The sequence below is a fragment of the Paramisgurnus dabryanus genome, chromosome 4 (assembly GCF_030506205.2).
Source record: "Paramisgurnus dabryanus chromosome 4, PD_genome_1.1, whole genome shotgun sequence".
Classification (NCBI taxonomy): Eukaryota; Metazoa; Chordata; class Actinopteri; order Cypriniformes; family Cobitidae; genus Paramisgurnus; species Paramisgurnus dabryanus.
Window position 1 is genome coordinate 42658397 of NC_133340.1, and position 6441 is coordinate 42664837.

The window sequence follows — 6441 nt, forward strand, 5'->3', positions numbered from 1 at the left end:
TACTCTATACTCTAAGCTTAATGGAAAGTCTTGGACGTTTTCTATATCCTTCTATCAATTTTGCATAATGTTGTTTACTACTGTCTTATGGTTTATGATTATGCATTATCCAAGCATTACTGAATGTACAACCTAATGATATGCACATGCAAGTACTGTAAATAAATTCTTTTCAGTGGCCATTACATAATTATCTGAATCATCTGTGTAGTTACATAAATATGTTGTATTCATCGGACGCCTGAGCCGAAGTGAACTTCCTGTCTGTATTTATTAATCAGTATGGCTAGTGGCTAAACTGATCTCTAAAATAAATACCGAAATACCGAAAATAAAATGTTTTGGTTTGCTAAAGAGAGGGGAGACAACAAGCATGGATAAACACTGTGCAGAGAGATTTGGCAGAATTCAAGGACCTGTAGCTAACATTGTATACATTCATTTTACACAGTAACGTTAGCTCAGTGTAATGGTTGAAAAGGTTAGATAGAATATAGGAACAAAGGTAATTTACTTGTCATTTTTTTTTCATGTTATCAGAAATATACTTCTATAAAAGTTGTTATTCTTTCTATGTGGAAGTCTACAGGAAGTTGCGTTTAGTCCACAAAAGCTGTTTGTTTATGTTGCTGCTGAAACCGTATTTAGTCTTTCTGGTTTTAAATACAAAAAATCACAAAGATTGTAAAATAAACACAATTAGGGATTATCACGCTTCAGGGTTTTGTGGGCGGTACTTGTCAACGTTGTGCATGTCCACTTCCGGCACAGTTTGGTTAGGTATCTAAAATCCTGTTTAGCAGTGGTGGAATGTAAGTTAATGAAGTACAAATACTTTATTACTGTATTTAAGTTAATTTTCCATGTATTTGTACTTTACTTAGGTAGAATCTAGTGCATAGTTTTGACTTTTACTTCATTACATTTTGCAACAAATGATCTGTACTTTTACTTTACTACATTTCTACAACCCCATCGTTCCTTTACGTATCTTTTTCAACAACTTTTCTGTTCAGTCTAGACCAGCAGAACTGCCATTACGATCCACCGGAGGACATGCACAAAGATCGCTGAAAACTGAAGTACTAACGTATCAGCGTGATAATCCTCTGTTGTATATATCAATGCCTCTACTTTTGGATGAAGATACACATTGCCATAGAACCACCATTTTTGTCTGTATGGTTCCATAAAGAACATTTAATATCCACTGAACCTTTCTACGGGGGAAAATCTTCTTTAGACTCTAAAAAGGTAAAAAAATGGTTGCTTTGAATAAATTGTCCTTGGCAGAACCAAAAACATCCATAAACCTTTATTTTTAAGATTGTATAGACTGTCTCAAAAATACTGTACAGTACCTGTTTACCTGTTTCCCTCTAAATAACCTAAGGTTAAAGTGGTTCACAATAGAGGTAGACTGATAAATCAGTTTTGCCGGAACCGAAGTTTGTCGTCAAGGCTGACAGGACGCTTATAGTAGTACCTTAATAACAGTTACACAAAAATACACGTGGATAATTCCAACCCAAATGTTTAATGTCAGTATTTCACAAAAGTATTCAAGCACTTCAGTACTTGTATATATAATTAATTATGTTTATATATACATTAATTTAATTTAGCAAATTTTCATGGTTCAGTACTGTTGCTTTATTTCTTTTCAGCACTGTTTCACTTTGATGTTTTTTATCCGGTATCCATTTTAAAAACTATCAGTCGATTAATCGGTTATTGGCAAGTATGTACAAACATCGTTATCGGTATCTGTAAAATCCACTATCTGTCGACCTCTAGTTCACAACTTTAGTGAGATTAGTGAAATCGCGATTAATCATTAGCAGAATAAAAGTTTTTGTTTACATCATATATGTGTGTGAACTGTGTATAATAACTTTGTATAAATAAATGTACACACACGCATGTATATGTTTTAGAAATGTTTACATGTGTAGATACATTTGTATATTTATGTATAATTTATATTATATATAAATATAAATACTTAATATATACTTTTTTTTCTTAAAATTATACATGAATGTGTTCATATTTATATATATACATATTTATTATACACAGTTTACACACATATGTGTCCCTAGAACATACAGTAGAAACATGAAACTGTACAGTTAACTGTAAAACAAACACACACATGATTCATGATGCCATGAATCATTAGAAGAAAAAAGAGAGATAACAATTTCAAACCTGGCTGCAAGGTGTGTCAAATGCTGCCATCATAAAAAAGGAATCTTTGAAACAAGACCACCACGACTAAAGTATAACATTATGCAGCATAAAATAGCATTTTCATTACATCATATATTGTACATATATTTATATGCTTGGGCAATGTAAAGTCTGTCTCTTCATCAGTTACATTTAGTTTTAATAATAATCTGAGAGAGAGAGAGAGAGAGAGAGAGAGAGAGAGAGAGAGAGAGAGAGAGAGAGAGAGAGAGTAGGGAAAATTAAGGTACAGTGGCAAGTCATTAAGCTGAAAAGAAAAGCGTCCTACTTAATCTAAATAAACCATCACTCAGCACATTGTCTGCTATAAAATAATTGTATTACATATTTTCCACTGTACGAAAGCAGTATAATAACCTACAAAACCAACTAGAACCCACAAACTCGTGTAATTTAAAAACAATTCTTACTTGCCACATACAGCAACAGGAGACAGAAACATAAGATCCAATTTGATGTCATCTCGGATCCCATCACTCTCTTCCTTCACTTTCTCGCTGTCCAAGGTGAAGGTTCACAGTGATTTTTAGTCCAGTCACACCTCGGTCCTTTGAAGGTCTGCGCGCGCCAGGTAAACGCTACGAGGATTTTCTCTGTGCTCTTCTTTTCTTAGTATTCAGCTGTCGTCTAGTAAACATCGACAGATGTTTTCCTCAGATGTCTTAGTTTTGTATGACAGGCAGTTGTTCGCCCAGGGACTTCAGCCAAATACGCGCGCTTAAGTTTAAGCAGACTCGAGCCATTCATACAGTCGGCACAAGTACGCATGCCTTAAAAATAATTACGCTGTTCCCCTTGCAAACATGTTCTCCTGTCTGCCGACACGGAGGAAATAAACAAACCAAAATACCGGCGCCGCGTAAACTTTTAGACGACGCCTGGTGCGCTTTAATACTCGGAACCGTTTAATCCACCCCAGACATCTGCTTTATTAAAAGCTCGCATAGTTAACAAGGTATTGTCAATGTTGTTGCACTTTTAAGAATTTTCCATGCAGAAAGGTCTTCGGATGCAATGTCTCGTGTGTGAGGAGCGGTGGATGCCCCCTATGGACGCAGCTCCGGCAAGAACCACGTGACGAACCGCATCTTTACGGGCTGGAGTTGAGCCCTGTTAAGTGCTGTGGCAAGAACTGAAGAGTGATTTAACGGCTTTAATCTAAGCACATATTTTGTTAAACTAGTTAAATACATTTTCCCACAGTTTCTTAATGTTTCTTACATTTTAGAACAGAACAAAGAATACAACAGTATAGTCTACAAACAGCACTTGAAATGTTTTATACAGCACATTTAACAATTATTAAAGGGGACATTTCATAAGACTTTAAATTAAAATAAAATTTAAAAATAAATCTTTGGTGTCAGTACATAATGTGAAGTTGTAGCTCAAACCTCATATTAAATTTATTATAGAAAGTTAAAATTCCCACTTTGTAGGTATGAGCAAAAATGTGCAATTTTGGGTGTGTCCTTTAAAATGCAAATGAACTGATATCTGTACTAAATGGCAGTGCTGTCGGATAGTGCAGATTTAGAGGCGGTATTATCCCCTTCTGACATCACAAGGGGAGACAAATTTCAATGATCTATTTTTTTCACATGCTTACAGAGAATGGTTTACCAAAGCTAAGTTACTGGGTTGTTCTTTTTCACATTTTCTAGGTTGATAGAAGCACTGGGGGCCCAATTATAGCACTTAAACATGGAAAAAGTCTGATTGTCATGATATGTCCCCTGTAATACATATTTATTTTAAACAGAACATCTGTTCAGATAGTTACAGACAAATAAACAGAGCACTATTTACTATAGTAAACTGTATTAGGTATTATATAACTATGCCTAGCCTATATTTTAACTATATTATACTACATAATATAATATAATAATAACTTCTTAAAACATTTTTATCCTAATAAAACTTTTATGATAGGGATAGGGATTTTAAAGGCCACACTGCAAAAAATGACTTTCTTACTTAGTATTTTTGTCTTGTTTACAGTAGAAATATCAAAAAATTCTTAAATCAAGATGTATTTTCTTGATGAGCAAATGACCTAAGAAAATTTGTCTAGTTTTTAGACAAAACATAACAAATGTAAGCGAATTTGTACTTAAAACAAGCCAAAAAAAATCAAAGACATTTAAGTAAATTCAAGAAAAAATTTCTTGTTCCATTGGCAGAATTTTTTGCTTGTTTCTTATGTCATTTGCTCATCAAGAAAATACGTCTAGATTTAAAAAAAATAAATAGATATTTCTACTGAAAAGAAGACAAAAATACTACGTAAGAAAGTATTTTTTTGCAGTGCAGGTTCTGTTTTCTACACAAGCAGGAGTTATTCCCATTGTTAAAAGCAAAATCTTGTTCACAGCATGTACAAAACCTGTTCATTTGAGATACTCTCTCCCTGTCATACACTCACATAAATAAATGCTCATTAGGTCTGAAGATGTGCCTTTGAACACCTGCCTTAAGACACCCATTTTAGCAGGAAACAATATTGCTGGTGCTATTGGGTATAGTGCTGGAAATGCACAGGGACTCAGAGGTTTAAGGTAGAACTAATCCACAAACATGCATAGATTAACAGGATTAAAAATGTATATCCTATGGAGAAAATTTTTCTCTGCACATATTTACATTAAATGTTTATGAACTTGACAGGCACTTTTATCCAAAACTAAATATTATGGAGTAAAAGCATCCGTCCATGCGTGCATTCAGTGGGAATAACCCATGATACAGTATGGCCATTGCTAGCGCCATGTACAATATACATATTTATACCACAGAGCTGTTGAATGCTTTATTCTGATTGGTTAAGAAATGTTCCACGGTTATGCATTATTTTTCGATCAAATGTCTTAAAATAACCACCAAAGCAATCTATTAGCAATGTCTGTGGTAACTGTGGTATAAGCGCAATAATTGAATCCGGTCCTTTGAATTATTTGTAAATGATGCACTCCCGCATTTCTGGTGCCTCAGGAGCACACAGATCAAATTGTTTCTAAGTGTGTTGTCCCAGAATCCATCCATCTCTGTGTTATTATTGAAACAACACATTTTGTGTTACTTTTAACACAACTTATTGTGTTATATTTGAACACAAAATCAACACAAAATGACACATAATGTGTTAAAACTAAAGCTTAATGCACAAAGATGTGTAAATCCTTTCTAAGAGTGTATAGAGCCTTTTGTCACTGCGTGTTCTCAGACATTGACATGATTGTCCTGTATAGCAGCTACTGTAGCTTCTCTGCGTTCGAAAAGGCAGGGGGTGAGCTGTGGACTGAGCCGCTGGTTGCAATTCACAATCTACGCAGTAGACCTGTATAGGTGGTTGGTTTACAGCAGAGATGAAATACTTTGAGGCATGAACTTAATGTGTTGGGTAAAACTATATCATTCTCCCTCTCTCTCTCTCTCTCTCTCTCTCTCTCTCTCTCTCTCTCTCTCTCTCTCTCTCTCTCTCTCTCTCTCTCTCTCTCTCTCTCTCTCTCTCTCTCTCTCTCTCTCTCTCTCTCTCTCTCTCTCTCTCTCTCTCAAACACACACACACACACACACTACCATTTACCGGATGATGGAGATTCCAATCTGTCATAATGTACTTGGATCACCTCTTCCCTGTGTGTGGCCTACAGTAAAAGAGATTGACGGGCAAGGTGTATGAGAGATAGATATCTGCAATATCTGGGGAATAGGTACAGCAGATGTCAAACAGGGTAAGACATGCTGTTTTTTATTCCTTTGACCTGAAAACAACACCTGTTGAATGAGGTAGAAGTCCTGATTTGAAACTTATCAAGCACCAATATTTGACAAAATTTTCAATGTCTTAGGTATATGTGCAGTGCATTCAAGATTAACTGAGGGGATTAAATGTAATGTGTTTTTCAAGGCATACCAAGATTTTATTTTAGCCCTGGCAATGTTTCACCTATATCATTTGAAATCAGGTTGGTATCGCATTTGACCCTGGGTTATAAAACATTACCTCTGGGTGTCTGTGATACTTAGGATTTATATGTTATGCAATTTTTTCAAGATAATGTAGTTACAAAAATGTGAAAACCCTATAAAGTCATTTATTTTGTGATTTACTGTTTTCTACATAAGATCATCCTACTTAATGTTAGGAACATTTATGTCAAAGATTGATATTAATGTGAAA